We start from the raw sequence: 16,306 nt of genomic DNA on the forward strand, positions 1-16,306 counted from the left end.
ACTATACTATGACGTTTTTATATCTTACTATACTATGTCGTTTTTATGACTTTTTTTGCCTTATTATACTATGATGTTTTTTTGACTTTTTATGCCTTACTATACTATGACGTTTTTATGTCTTACTATACTAGGACGTTTTAATGAATTTTTATGCCTTACTATACTATGTCGTTTTTATGAGTTTTTACGCCTTACTATATTGTGACATTTTTATGCCTTACTATACTATGACGTTTTAATGAGTTTTTATGTCTTACTATACTATGATGTTTTTATGTCTTGCTATACTATGTCGTTTTTATGACTTTTTATGCCTTACTATACAATTACATTTTTATGACTTCTTATGCCATACTATACTATGACATTTTTATGCCTTACTATACTATGTCGTTTTTTTGACTTTTTATGCCTTACTATACTGTGTCGTTTTTATGACTTTTTTTGCCTTACTATACCGTGTCGTTTTTATGACTTTTTATGCCTTACTATACTATGACGTTTTTATGTCTTACTATACTAGGACGTTTTAATGAATTTTTATGCCTTACTATACGATGTCGTTTTTATGACTTTTTTTGCCTTACTATACTGTGACATTTTTATGCCTTACTATACTATGACGTTTTAATGAGTTTTTATGCCTTACTATACTATGACATTTTTATGCCTTACTATACTATGACATTTTTATGCCTTACTATACTATGACATTTTAACGAGTTTTTATGTCTTACAATACTATGTTGTTTTTATGACTTTTTATGCCTTACTATACTATGACGTTTTTATGACTTTTTATGCCTTACTATACTATGTCGTTTTTAGGACTTTGTATGCCTTACTATACTATGATGTTTTTATGTGTTACTATACTATGTCGTTTTTATGACTTTTTATGCCTTACTATACTGTGACATTTTTATGCCTTACTATACTGTGTCGTTTTTATGACTTTTTATGCCTTACTATACTATGACGTTTTTATGTCTTACTATACTAGGACGTTTTAATGAATTTTTATGCCTTACTATACGATGTCGTTTTTATGACTTTTTTTGCCTTACTATACTGTGACATTTTTATGCCTTACTATACTATGACGTTTTAATGAGTTTTTATGCCTTACTATACTATGACATTTTTATGCCTTACTATACTATGACATTTTAACGAGTTTTTATGTCTTACAATACTATGTTGTTTTTATGACTTTTTATGCCTTACTACACTATGACGTTTTTATGACTTTTTATGCCTTACTATACTATGTAGTTTTTAGGACTTTTTATGCCTTACTATACTATGATGTTTTTATGTGTTACTATACTATGTCGTTTTTATGACTTTTTATGCCTTACTATACAATGACATTTTTATGACTTTTTATGCCTTACTATACTGTGACATTTTTATGCCTTACTATACTATGACGTTTTAATGAGTTTTTATGCCTTACTATACTATGTTGTTTTTATGACTTTTTATGCCTTACTATACTATGACATTTTTATGCCTTACTATACTGTGTTGTTTTTATGACTTTTTTTGCCTTATTATACTATGATGTTTTTTTTACTTTTTATGTCTTAATATACTATGATGTTTTTATGACTTTTTATGCCTTACTATACTATGTCGTTTTTAGGACTTTTTATGCCTTACTATACTATGACGTTTTTATATCTTACTATACTATGATGTTTTTATGTCTTACTATACCATGTCGTTTTTAGGACTTTTTATGCCTTACTATACTGTTTCGTTTTTATGACTTTTTATGCCTTACAATACTGTGACATTTTTATGCCTTACTATACTATGACGTTTTAATGAGTTTTTATGCCTTACGATACTATGACATTTTTATGCCTTTTTATGCCTTACTATACTATGACGTTTTTATGACTTTTTATGCTTTACTATACTATGACGTTTTTATATCTTACTATACTATGTCGTTTTTATGACTTTTTTTGCCTTATTATACTATGATGTTTTTTTGACTTTTTATGCCTTACTATACTATGACGTTTTTATGTCTTACTATACTAGGACGTTTTAATGAATTTTTATGCCTTACTATACTATGTCGTTTTTATGAGTTTTTACGCCTTACTATATTGTGACATTTTTATGCCTTACTATACTATGACGTTTTAATGAGTTTTTATGTCTTACTATACTATGATGTTTTTATGCCTTACTATACTATGTCGTTTTTATGACTTTTTATACCTTACTATACTGTGTCGTTTTTATGACTTTTTATGCCTTACTATACTATGACGTTTTTATATCTTACTATACTATGATGTTTTTATGTCTTACTATACCATGTCGTTTTTATGACTTTTTATGCCCTACTATACTATGATGTTTTTATGTCTTACTATACTATGTTGTTTTTATGACGTTTTTATGCCTTACTATACTATGACTTTTTATACCTTACTGTACTATGATGTTTTTATGTCTCATTATACTTTGACGTCTTAATAAATTTTTATGCCTTATTATACTATGACGTTTTTATGACTTTTTATGCCTTACTATACTGTGTCGTTTTTTTGACTTTTTATGCCTTGCGATACTATGACGTTTTTATGACGTTTTTATGCCTTTCTATACTATGATGTTTTTATGTCTTACTATACTATGTCGTTTTTATAACGTTTTATGCCTTACTATACTATGTCGTTTTTATATCTTTTTATGCCTTACTATACTATGACTTTTTATGCCTTACTATACTGTGACATTTTTATGTCTTTTTATGCCTTACTATACTATGATATTTTTATGTCTTACTATACTATGTCGTTTTTATGACTTTTTATGCCTTACTATACTGTGTCATTTCTATGACTTTTTATGCCTTACTATACTATGATGTTTTTATGTCTTACTATACTATGTCGTTTTTATGACTTTTTATGCCTTACTGTACTATGACATTTTTATGACTCTTTATGCCTTACTATACTATGTCGTTTTTAGGTCTTTTTATTCCTTACTACATTATGACGTTTTTATGTCTTACTATTATATGACGTTTTAATGAGTTTATATATCTTTTTATGCCTTACTATACTATGACTTTTTATGCCTTTCTTTACTATGATGTTTTTATGCCTTACTATACTATGATGTTTTTATATCTTACTATACTATGTTGTTTTTATGACTTTTTATGCCTTACTATACTGTGTCGTTTTTATAACTTTTTATGCCTTACTATACTATGACGTTTTTATGACTTTTTATGCCTCACTATACTATGTCGTTTTTATGACTTCTTATGCCTTACTATACTATGACTTTTTATGACTTTTTATGCCTTATTATGACTTTTAATGCCTCACTATACAAAAATATTGTTATTACTTTTAAAGTCATACAATACTATGACGTTTTGTTGACTTTTTATGCCTCTCTATACTATGACATTTTTACGTCTTACTATACTATGTTTTTTTATGATGTTTTTATGCCATACTATACTATGTTGTTTTTATGACTTTCTAAGCCTTACTATACTATGACATTTTTATGTCTTTTAATGCCATACAAAACTATGTTGTTTTTATGGCTTTTTATGCCTTATTTTACAATAATGTTTTAATGAGTTTTTATACCTTACTATACTATGATGTTTTTATTTCTTTTTATGCCTCACTATACTATGTCTTTTTTTATGACTTTTTATGCCTCACTATACTATGATATTTTTATGCCTTACTATACAATGATGTTTTTATGACTTTTAGTGCCTTACTATACTATGATGTCTTTACAACTTTTAATGCCTTACTATGCTATTACATTTTTATACCTTACTATGACGTTTCTATGTCTTTTCATGCCTTACACTTTTCATGCCTCATGTCATATTTATGACTTCTTACACTTTATTTTACTATAACGTTTTAGTGAGTTTTTATGCCTTACTATGCTATGACATTTTTATGCCTTACTATACTATGATATTATGATGGGGAAGCACAGCGGTGCAGTGGTTAGACCTGTCGTCTCAGGGGCGCCTTTTTGTGTGGCGTTTGCATGTTCTCCCTTTGCCTGCGTGATTTACTTTTCCTTCCTCCCGCAATCCAAAAACATTCACATTAGGTTATGATACAATAATAATAAACTTTATTAAGTTACAAAGTGCTTTACAAAAAGAAAATAGCGGAATTAAAACAGCAATTAAAAACAAGGGAAAAACAAACACATCATAAAACAGAGGTAAGTTACATGAAAATACTGATTGAATTAAATGAAACACAAAATATCAAACATTCATAAAAGCTTTCTGAGAAAAGAATGTTTTAAGAGGAGTTTTAATCAATCTCTTTATTTTGGAGGGGTGGTAGGGTTGTTACCAATGTTGAGACCAAACCTAAGCCCTTGATCCAGACCACAGAGTGGAAATTGCTGCATTAGAGCCAAAGTAGCATATTTTAATTTTATATATACTTTCAGGAAAATTAAAAAAAAAAAAGGGGTTGAAATCAAAGTGCCACAAAATCTCTGCACACTTACAAATACAGCAGATTTTTAAAATGCTGAAATTTAAAAACAAATATTTTTGTCCATTCCAGCACGACATGCAAAATGTAGTAAAAAACGTTTTTTTTGGAAAGTCAGTCATACGACTATGAAGAGATACAAAACTACCACATACAGATATTAAAAACTACGATAAAGAAACACAATGCAACTACAATGAGGCACAAAACAAATAGATGTAAAACTACCACAAACACACAAAATGACTACATAGATACAAAGAAATACTGTTTCTATTGGTGGAACTATTTATTTAACGCTAATTAATTATTATTTCATCAACAGTTTGAACATTAGATTTTAAAATGTAAGGTTTTCAGTGTGGCCTTTGTGTATTTCAATCAAATCCAAAATCCAGTAGTGTGATGTAAAGCAAGCTGTCTGATATGATTATGAAATGATTGAAAATAGAAATTGGAAGACCCTCAAAAAGAGTTTCATAAGTCAGTGCTCCAGTTGTTAGAAAGCAAGTGAGGCTGGGTGAGGTATTGTGACTTGATCCCTTGTGAGCCACGAGTGACAGGGGAATGTAGAGAACAACAGTCCTGGTTACCGATCCAAGTTCATCAGCCAGAATGACGCACATTCCCTCACACAGACACACACACACACACAAAAACACTCGCAGAAGCATTTAACTTGGTTCCCAGAGATAGATAACAGCCCTTGAATCCGACCTCTCCCCCAGCCCTGTCCAGACAGAACTGGTTGTAGCCACCCAGAATACAAAACTGGTACAACACTAACTAAGTGATTAAGTAAGAGTTTCATAAAATGCCTGCATTCTCTCTCATGACAACGGCCTCCCTGTGCCACACACACACACACACCGCTTTGACGTGGTTACAATCTACTGTCACTACAGGGGAAAAAAAACTCTTGAGGTCTGTTCACACGGTACAAGCTTGTGTTCAAGAGGGGTTCTGTCAGGACAGCAGTGTTTAAAAAGAGCCTTTTCTGGGTTTAGAATCAGAGCCCAGTTCCCTGAAAATTCATACAGAAGCTTCTTGGTTGGAGTGAGATTGTGTGACTGAACCCCTCATTGCTTAGGGGAAGTTGTGGCTTTTACTCAGAGCAGGCCTGCGTGTGCAGATGCCTGTACGTGCTTGATTACGCAACCCACAGCAGTGAAAAAGAAGAAGAAGCCGTCGCCTCCTCAGTATAGCACATGCTACACTATATATAGTGCATACTATGAATGTTTGATGCTGCTTCATGCAAATGCTGTGTGTCTTTGTTGCCTTGAGAGAGATGGCGTCGTCATGAGTTGTGTGCTGCGTTATCTCAGACTGCAGTGGGTTATGTAAACCCAATTCCACACAGGAGTGGGGAAGGGAGGAGTAGGAGGAGTTGGGAAGAGGGGGTGGGGGTGGGGGGGACACACTGCTCCACACAGTCAGCACTGACTGAAGGGGGACGAGACAGAGGGGAGGGCTGCAGCATTTCATCCTCTTTTTTGCACTTTTTGTTTTCTCTTCACCCACCACTCCACCTCTCTCACCCCCTGGACTCGTTCCTCCGAGCCACCTTGATCTCCACACCGTCCGGCCTGAACCTGGACTCTGCAATGTAACGTCACATTTTCTGTACAGAGGGCACAGACACTGAACAGAACAGAGCTGGGTAATGCAGAGAGGGCATGTTCTCACACACATGCTGAAACATGCCTGAGTCACTTGCAGAGACTCTGGTGTCGTTGCCCCCGAAGCTAGACAGTCAGTATTAGCCCAGGTGTTTCCTGGAGTAAACAGAGAGGTGTTTTCATTAGTCCCTCCCCCTTTGTTTGCCCACACTGATGCCCTGGTTGACCTGAGTGTCTGTGTGTGTGTGTGTGTGTGTGTGTGTGTGTGTGTTTACAAGGTTGCAAAGCATCAGATGCGATCCTCCATACAACTGCCAAGACAAGTGTGTTTGTGTGCTATACTAACCCTCTACATGAAATTTGTTTATTCACATTAACTCTTGTTTTATCAATTTTCTTCTTCCTTCCTTATTAAGATTGAAGATATTTGCTTCATTTACCTCCTGTTTGCTGTCTGTCTTTTCTACAGTATGTATCATTTATTATATGTTGTATATTTTCTATTATATTTGCATATTTTGTTTTGTTTAACTTTTATGGAGCAATTAAGAAAAGTTTCCATCCCTGTAGACCCACTTGTCCTTCTTCTTTTGATGGTCAGATGAAAGAATTCATAACCATAACATGAATACTAAGAGATACAAACAATGCAGCTATTAAGGTTTGTTTTTTCTCTGCTGGAAAAATCACAAACCTTTTGCACTAAACTTAGAACATATTATTGTTTCTTGAGTTTTTATATACACTTCCCATTTAATTTCACAGAGTAGGTTGAAATAGCTTCAGAGAATAAGGAGTGTGTGATTTTCTAAACATACTGCAAACTGATTTTTCTTCTGTGTCTTTTGTTCACTTAATCTAATTCTATTCATTTTATAAACCACCTCAGTGACTCTGTGTACCCTGACTGTATTTCGAAGCTCTGTGCCCTTTAGCCCTGTCTCAGTATGTCCCTTCTCCCTGCTGGTGCTTATATAAGAGGCTAATAAATAAAATAGAAACACAATACTCTACTCTCACCACAGGATCCTCTAGCACTCACACATGACACTGGCCCGGAGAGTGCAGCGAGGGTCTTAGCGGGAACATTTTCCCTTACGCACAAACAGGTGTGCATTATTCACATAGACATACAATCACAACTGTAACAATTCAGTATCATCTATTTCTTTTTTTCCTTCTGACCTTAACGATTTGGGTCAGCCTGTTCTGCCAAAGGAACAGGGATTAATCTGTAAACAATGGGTTACCTTCAGCTGTGAGCTGCTCTGCACACAGATTACACTTGAGCTTTTCCAAAAACAGACAAAAAAAAAAAAAAAAAAAACAAAAACAAAGCCAGCAAGGTGACCCTTGGTGGCACAGCTTCTCCAGAGCCAGGGCCACTCCTCCACCAAAACACAAAAGGTCGTTTGTCCCCCCTAAATGTACCTTTAGTAACTGCATCATTATCTTAAGTATCTGCTGTATCTACCTGCTATACCCATGAAGGACAGTAATTACAGACTTGGTGGGCAGTCACTACAATTACATAAATACTGTACTTTGTATTTTACTTGAGTATTTCCATTTTATGTCACTTCATAGTTCTACTTCACTACAACTAGAGATATTGTACTTTTCACCCTCTTGTATTTATTTCACAGCTATAAATACTGTTGGGATTAGTTTCTTACTTAAAATAAACATATAGTATAATCACCTTGTAAAATACAATTCACTGTTAAAGGTTAAACAGTGGCTCCCAACCATGATAGCGTGTGACAAAGTCATTTGTCATGTTTCAAATACCTGAGTTGTTTGTACTTCTTTCTCAGATAGACTCATTTAAATAATAATTTTAGACCCAAAGAGGTAAAATTATCCAAAGTTTCACTAAAATAGCAAAGATCAGAGAAAATTAATACAAAAAAGTTTTAAAACTGTTTTTTTTTTCCTTCTTTCTTTACCCCATTGATCCTTTCATGACTCTCAGACTCTTGTGACCAACTGGAGACAGATAACCAAACTAAACTTTATTCAAAACATCTCAAACTAGCTGCAACATGACCAGCAGTAAATGGTTAAAAGTCTTCACAATTGAATAATGTCATTTTTAATAATATATCAGTGACGAGACACTGCAGAATAAGTTCTTCTACTTTAAATATTTGAGGTATGTGACTATACACAGATAATGATGTCACATAATTCTGTCTCATGCCTGCATCTTGTGTAAACAGCTTAACATGGGGGATATCACGGGACATCAGGTTTGGCATAAAGGCGATCCAAATGTGTCAGCTCCATGCTGGCAATACAGTGGTAATGAGCTGTAAAAAGGGTCTGTTTCCTCTTTGCAGTAACCCATGCAGTAATGCCTTCCTCCAAAGGCCAGGAGGTTAAAAAGCGCATATTTTCAAGCCCTTAGGTAGTTTTAAGGTTATTAAAATCCTACTTCACATTGTTTGACAGTATCATATACTCCTTGTCAGGTTGTGCCAACTGTTCATTGAAGTTACACTGAGTGATATATCCTCCAATACCATTTTATGGCTGCGCTATTCTATAAGATAAAAGGATTATAGGTGTTTATATATCATTTTAGGCACATTTTCTAGGAACAGTTGTGCACTTCACCGACAGATTGTCTTTCTGTTACTGCTGCTTCATGCTTGGTTGTTCGTTTTTTTGATATATTTTTCCCAGGTCTCACTGAAAAGCAGAACAAAAAGAGTCAGTGAGGTTTAAGAGGTTAAAATGGGAAAGTACAGAATACACACTGTGAGTCACTCTGGATAAAAGCGCCAAATGTAAATGTAAATGTAAACGTCTTGGTCGCAAGGAGATGGTGGTAGACCAAGAGGTTCAGATGTGGCGCAGAGAGAGAGGAGAAGAGTGTTGTCGAAGAGAGCGGAGGACGGCAGAGAGGTGCTGGGGTCAGGTGTGGGACGAGAGCTCGCCCAGTCTCTCAGGCCTGCGGAATTTCAGAGCCCGCTGCGACTCACAGCACAGTACACTCTGCCTCTGACCTTCAGTTATCTAACCATCCTGCCAGCACCAAGCCAAGGAAACTCTCTCTCTCTCTCTCTCTTTCTCTCTCTGTCTGTCTTTCTCTTTTCCATCTTAATTTGTTTGTCGTCCACCCCTGTCTCACCACACTGGTTAGATAAGCCAAAAACATTTAGAACATGATAATAAATGACTAATGTGCCATCTTTGCATTCGGGCAGACTTTGGTTGAGTGATCAGTCCAGTTTAATTGATTCCCAATTGCTTGGAAACCAGCTTCACTTTACTACCTAATTTGGGGAAACAGAGAGTTTCTGATGCAGGTGATCTGGTCTCCTTCCAATTTTCATTTCAACTGGTTCTGTTTTTTCAACTGTCAAAGCAACACAGATATTTAATGTCAGAGCAACACTGAAACAAATCTGAAGGAATCTGAAATAGTTATTCTGTGTACTGCAAACAAGGCAAGAAATCGTTAGCATTTGATTTGATGGTTTCGATTTGATGCTACATTTGATGCTACGTTGGCATAATATCCTCAACCCTCTGGAACAAAGTTACAACTATAAAGTATCAGAGTGACGGGCTGCTTCCTCAATCCCTAGTCACAAGGCATCACGTGGTAACATTTCTATCCTCTTTGGGACACTTACTTATTTACTTATGTCCACTTTGATTGGTTGATGACTGATGGTCTGGTCTCTGTTGTCTTTACCTTTTCTGGACTGCAGTTATGAAATCACCCCGCTGTGGACTGCTGAGAGTGCTGCTGCAGAGAGAGAGAGAGAGAGGAGCTGGATTCTGCTGAAGCGAACACCTTTACCCTGCTCAAAACAGGCCCCTGACAGAGAGGGAATTATGAAATCTGGTTATGATTTTAAGTGTGTGTGTGTGTGTGTGTGTGCGTGCGTGCGTCTACATCTTCCACTTCTTCCACTTATTTATCTGTAGTCTCCTTTCAGCTAATTATCTGTTTTCCCACCCTTTCCCCATCTCTCCTTCCCTCTCTTATTCTCATAAGTCCCCCTATGTCTGCAGCAGTGCACGATCAATAGTACAATCATTCATCATTTTCTACATAAAAAGAAACATCCTCACAATATGTTTGCAAACACTGGGATTTTCCTCTGTGGAATTGTACACAGTGTTTGCATCGAGCAGGTACTGTTCTCTTTACTGTAAATGTTTCGTAGACAGTGTTATTAAAGCCTTAGCCTGCCGGTTATGTAACAGTCTATACTGTTGAGATGCAAGGAAAGCAGAACGCAGCAGCTTTAGTCGTGTTGGGAATGTACAGCGACGTGTCTCACTGCAGATCCGAAATTACCCTCGGGGCCTGAGTGGAGCTCTGTGTCAGCCCTTTGAGCTTGTCATCGCTCCCTAAACTCTCTGCTTCCCTTTTGCTTCTTCCCTTCATGGCTTTCTGGAAGGTTTTTACCCATCCTTACTCTCATAACCCCTATCCCTGTTCAGCTGTTGTTTGAATAGGTGAATAGACTGGCAGGGAGAGCAGAGATCTCACCCATGTGTGCCAAATAGACACATCCACTTGTCCATCCGCCCCTTTTCCATGACTGCAAGTCATCATCACCATGGATACTTCCACAAATAGAGCATCTGTTGTTGAATGGGAACACCCAGTGCATTAGAGAGAAGCCAAAGGCACAAGCAAACACAAATACACACACACACACACACACACACACACACACACACACACGCACACACACACACACACACACGCACGCACACTCACATACATACACACACACACACACACTAATTTCATACCTGGAGTTCGGGGGGAGAATGGTCTGGCAGCCTCCTTTCAGGGCCCCTCACATGCTCGGTCTGACCCACTTTCGTCTCCCTAACTGTGACATAGCAGATAAGTGCAGACACAGAGGAGAATAGTTGCATGATTGAAGTGTCCAAACTGGGTCAAAACTGAAGTAAAATTTGCATTTGTTAAAAGTTCACATTTCTTGTTAGAAGTAAATTGAAGCAAAGGATCTGTTTCGTTTCTTTGAGCTTTGCACTCAAAAGACTCTACTGTTTGCACATGACCTCACATAAAATTTTCCTCTTTTTAATGTTCAATTACTTTTGTAAAGATAGCAACAGCTGTGGTCGTCCTGTGCTGAAACCAGTTTGTTCAACAGCGGCAGGCAGCTGACCCGTAGATGGCTACAGGGGAGAATGCAACCTCTAGTAAAGTTTTAATCAGTTAAGAGGATTGATCTGTGAGGTTACATACCTCTGTGGAGGGATTTTCTCTTTCAACATCACATTAACAGTTTAACACAGCTCAGCACATTAAGACACATTTGCTGCAGACACTTCACTGGGAAGAAAATGTATGTTGCACATAAGGGAAGAAGGGAGGGTGTGAGCCAGAAATCCATATCCAGGATGTTAAAAAGAACAGATAGTTCACATTAGATTGAAGGCTGGTTTGCAACCATAAAAGAAGTCTCCCCTTTGAGGATCACTGGTCACAGTTTCGGTTTGAACAAGGGGAATATGACGGAGACATTTAGAGACACACTTTCCAAAATTTGGAAAAATATGCCCTCAAATCCAAACTTTACAGCTACAGGATGATTCAATTGTGAGACATTAATGAAAAGTGTAACTCCTACACTCCTAAATCACAAATTTATTTACATGGATAACATTTCAGTCACAGATTCTCCCAGTCAAAAGTTTTAAAAACAGTTGCCACTTTATGTACTGTGTGCTGTAAATTCAACTTTTCATTCGCATGGATTGAATGTGTTATTTATCAATCTCTAAATAGCTTTATATCTTTCCATTTAAGGAGACTTTCTACTTCTCCCCCACTAATTTCCAGAAATCTTGTAATTTTTACTCCTCTACGTTTGACACCTATTCATGCCAGGCACTTGGTATATTCATATTTTTACATTATTAGGTCAAATGTGCAAAAACCTCACCCCCCCTAATACTATCCACATCTGCAATAGCATTTAAATATTGCAAATTCATCCATTATTCACTCTTTAGCTATATCGCTTATCCTTTTAGGGGCCAATATTGCTAATTATTTAATTATTTTAAAATTCTGAAAGGAATGATTCATCACCATGAGTACTTTTTTTATACTTGATTAGATATTACTGTTAAGACTTTTTTTTCTCCTTTATTTTTTCAGTCCAGAGTTGAATGTACAACTTTTACAACAACTACACTGTTCCTACATACATATCCCACAGGAAAGGGGAACGGCTGACTCACTGACTGACTGACTGAATTATGAAATGCCAGCAGGCTCTGTTACATGCTGGGCTCAGTCTACTCTCTGTCTTAGTGAGGAATTCCCATAGCAAGCCTGAAGGGAAAGAGCAGCACATTCTGTTGAGGACTCAGATTCCTCCCCATAGCTGAAGACACCCTCGCTTACTCTGAGCTAATCCCAATGAACTAAACCTCCTGCCTCCTCGCTGGGTCCTCCTTCTCGGTGTGAAGCGCCTCAAAAAATGGCTCACTCCTGTATTTATTCTCTCATTTATGGCTGTTAAGCACGTTGGCAAATGGGAACAGCTAACACACTGGACCAGGATCTTTCACTGTGCAGTAGAGCTAAATGCTGCAGTAGAGCTTCACAGTCTGCTGTTTGAATTTGTCCTCAGATCTCTCTTACGTTTATTACTTTGACATTTACATTACTTACATCACTTTACATTATTGATCCTTTAATTGTGACTGTGACAACATGACATGCTGCAGGTCACCACCCATGCAGCCTCACCCCACTCATCTTCACTGACAGTATGGTGCAAATAGAAAGCTGTTAAAAATAGGCAGTGCCATAGAGGTTTTAGTTCCTACAAAATGTTATGAAATAGACAGCACCCCCATTCATTTCCAGAGTCACCCTGAGTTTGAAACTAACAAAAGTCCTATCCCAACACCTCCTTTCCTTGGCCCATTACCAGATTAATCAGATAGACCACATTCTTGTTAGCCATGACATGTCTCCTTGGCTAAAACCCCCTCCTGCCCTATGAAAACCCCTCATTAGTTTCCCAAGCCTTTCTTCCTTTTCTGTTTCAACGACTTACAGTCTGGATTTCTTCTGTGTCAATCTGTCTGACAGTCGGTCGGTAATTCCACTTCACTTTATTTCTCAGAATACCTTGCCTGTCTGAGTTCTCATGGTATGTGGGCTAAAGGTTCTGCCAGGGAAGTAAAGCCGGTAGACGAAACTATAGGAGCTCGGGGACCATGTAGTCGTGGGAGCGAGCACCCATGGGACACATGGGAACATATACACTCAGAGGACAGAATGAAATGAGTCTCAGAGATTTACCCTACATTTCATTGCCACTGTCACTCTCCCTGTATGTCTTGTTGTTTTATTGTTGGTCTGATAAAGCTGAGAGAATTAAAGCTGCTCTCCCCTGAAAATATATGGTTTACCACATTAGAAGAGCAGTGACTGCTGGCCACATGACGAGCACCCTATGTGTTCGGTGTGTAAGTCTGTTGCAGAATGAATTTCCATGAATCACTTTTTCTTTTATTTTGCTGCTGTTTTGTGAAAACCACATACTGTATCTCCAAATGGTTAAAGTTTCATGAGATCAGAAAAACAACCCAGTTTTGAACTTTGTGACTATTAATTTTTTCACATAATCCAGTGGGTTTTAAATGGCTTAAATAAATATGAGAATTTTCTAAATCCATAAACATTTAATCCTTGAGTTAATCAGAAACATTAAAAATCAGGTAGATATCCTTTTTTTTTAATTTGTGTAAAATTGATATATTTTGCTTTTGACAATTCATATTCAGTTTAAGTAATGGATACAATTAAACATAGTGATGTGTTGCAAGTTCATTGGCTGGTTAATTTCACCCTCAAAAAAAATAAATTCTTGTACAGAGGTAAGAATTACAAGATTGTTTTAGAATGTGATGGGGAGATAATAAAAACGTTCAGCTTTTTTTAAAAACTATTCAGACATTTTTGTTTATAAAACTACAAGTAAAACATCTAGTGAAGTTCTAGTGTTCTGCTCATTTTTAGCGATGCCAGTAAACTTTTCATGATGCAAGCTCCTCGGTGCAGAACACCAAATGTACACATGTTGGGATTAAGTGCTTTGTTCAAAGGCACTATATTAGCAGCTGTTGGCACTTGGGTTGTTTTGGAGATTGTTTTGGGGATTACATATTAAATACATAAGACATTAAATATAATGTTGCACCAATAAAACAGCAATTGTTCTATTGAAAATAGTTAACCTCATGAGCAGAGGCAGAAAAAAACTGACAAAGACCTACTTGTGGAAGTGCATCAAGAGATATTATTTTAGTTACAATGCAATATACTTAGATTAACCCAAGACACTCATGCGGAGATAGATATATAATTCTGTGATTTCAGTGAACCCTATGGGTATCCAGGAAGATGCGTCAGCACCACAGACTGTAAACAAAGATGGACGTAATCTCCATGATGTCACCCATAGGTTTCTGAATAGTGGTTTTGAAGTTCAGAGTGGGCTGGTCAGCTGTTGCCATGTTGGCAGTGCCTGAAGCCACGTAACTCCCAGCTAATCCAAAAAGGGTGTGTAGAGCAGAGACTTCAGTGCAAACCGGTTTAATATCTGTGGTTACCATCATTAGCACAGCTGGGTGTGTGGGCATTTTGCTTGAAGGCTAACCCAAGGCTAATTAATTTGCTGGCTAATTAGTTAGTTAACAAGCTAGTCTAACAAGCCAGGTATCAAAAGCACAGAAACCAATACCAAGTAATTTTATGCTTACATATAAATAAAATAATGCTGGAATTTCACTCACCTCAAAAAAACAGGAGCATGTTCTGTTGGTCAATTAACTTTACAACAATTATCTGTCTGATATTTGCATGAAAAATCCTTCGAAAGGCATTAACTCCACAAACACAGCCTCAAGTACCCATTCGGGGGACTGCAGTTTTTGGCACTTACGTGTTGGCTTTATTTTTCAGCCCCAAAGGCTGCTGCTCAGTGACCTTACAGTTCTGCATGGTCATTTATGCAGTGAACGTTGCAGTCAAAGTTGTTTTGTCTCATATAAACCACTCAGCAAGATCAGGCACATCACTTGACTAATGTAAAAAAAAAAAAGAAAAAGTACATTTACGGATGTTTATTTGTATATTTTCCAACTATCAGCACTGCTCCAAAACTGGTCTTCCATGTTCTTGATGTCAGACATTTGAGACAGGGCGCCATGGGAAATGGCCCGTAAAACACAGAGAGAGACAACTCAGGGGTGTCGTCATGACTAGCATTAGGGGCCGACCTTTGGATGAAAGCTAATATTAGAGGACATTACAAAACATGTGCACCAGAGACAGCACATCCTATTCCAAAAAGCCATCAAAGCGCCACCTATCACGTAGTCAATTTAATTTTGTTTTCTATTTTATTACACCTTCAAATAAAACCAGCAGAAAATAAGTGCATGGATGCTTTATGGACATTACGTTTGAAGAAATGAGATGCTGTCTGTTCTGATACTGATTAATTATATAACAGACCACTGAAGCCTTTAGTGCACCTTCAGGACATCATTCCTATAGTGACGTCCTTGTCTGCATTGCGTTAAGGGCAGAGTGTGTATTTGAATGTGTGTTTACTCTCCAGATTTTGTCTTGCAGAGGTCAGTGTGTAGGCATGTGTACGTACGGCTCACATGGGAGCTGTTCTGCTCGGTGGCACACACCAACCTGATGGGCCGAGAGGATGGCGAGGGCTTAGCAGCAGATGTTAGACCACTGCTGCACACCTTGTGGCTCTGTTTCCTTATCATTGAGTGGGGCACTTACTCACTATTTCACTCCCAGGGTGCTTACCTCTAAAGCCCCAAGTATCACAGCAGCAAGCAAATCAACACACAGGCCAGTCTGGAGGGAGGAGGCTGTTTGTCTGCATCAACAGAGAAGAGGAAGCGCCATGAGGATGAGTTCCCTTAACACGCAAGACCCTGTAGTATAAGCATGTTGATGCATGTTGATACATTGCATGGGCTGTATTTGAATTACAGGTGAATACAGTAAGTTAAGACAAGGCAATGTGTTGTTATAGACTTACCATGGCATTTTCTTTCATTTAATATCTAACATGTATTTTCCTGTTTTCCTGTTCT

General features: G+C 37.1%; 1 long non-coding RNA gene across 5 annotated transcripts; it reads right to left on the minus strand.

Annotated features, from left to right (window-relative positions):
* Positions 1-4,138: 4,138 nt before the first annotated feature.
* On the minus strand, positions 4,139-16,084 carry LOC130179232 (uncharacterized). Of its 5 annotated transcripts, none has more exons than XR_008829279.1 (5): positions 15,124-15,403; positions 10,937-11,019; positions 10,668-10,762; positions 9,799-9,914; positions 4,139-6,310 (listed from the first exon to the last, which is right to left on the minus strand). It is a non-coding gene; the product is annotated as an uncharacterized LOC130179232 (long non-coding RNA). The 5 variants fall into 5 exon arrangements; XR_008829277.1 differs by lacking the exons at positions 4,139-6,310; positions 15,124-15,403 and adding exons at positions 8,104-9,518; positions 16,014-16,084; XR_008829269.1 differs by lacking the exon at positions 4,139-6,310 and adding an exon at positions 8,104-8,848.
* Positions 16,085-16,306: the final 222 nt, after the last annotated feature.

This window comes from Seriola aureovittata, chromosome 1 (genome assembly GCF_021018895.1).
Source record: "Seriola aureovittata isolate HTS-2021-v1 ecotype China chromosome 1, ASM2101889v1, whole genome shotgun sequence".
Classification (NCBI taxonomy): domain Eukaryota; kingdom Metazoa; phylum Chordata; class Actinopteri; order Carangiformes; family Carangidae; genus Seriola; species Seriola aureovittata.